Below are 232 nucleotides of genomic sequence, written 5' to 3'. Positions count from 1 at the left end.
CCCACACCGAGGGACACAGGGCGGTCCACAGGCCCCACAGAAGCGCCCATTTTTTGGGCGCTTGAGCTAGTGCTAGGTGAGTGATTTAAGAGGCATGGCTCCTGCAGGCCTGGCCCGTCAGGACAATCACAGGGAGAGAGGACCGCCACACCCAGCCCCGCAGCACCGTCCCCCTGGAACCCTCACCCCCCACCCACAGCCAGCATCCGCTACCCGCCCCCAGAATGCTGAA

This window comes from Phycodurus eques, chromosome 10 (genome assembly GCF_024500275.1).
Source record: "Phycodurus eques isolate BA_2022a chromosome 10, UOR_Pequ_1.1, whole genome shotgun sequence".
In the NCBI taxonomy this organism is placed as follows: domain Eukaryota; kingdom Metazoa; phylum Chordata; class Actinopteri; order Syngnathiformes; family Syngnathidae; genus Phycodurus; species Phycodurus eques.
Note: the sequence above shows the minus strand (reverse complement) of the source record.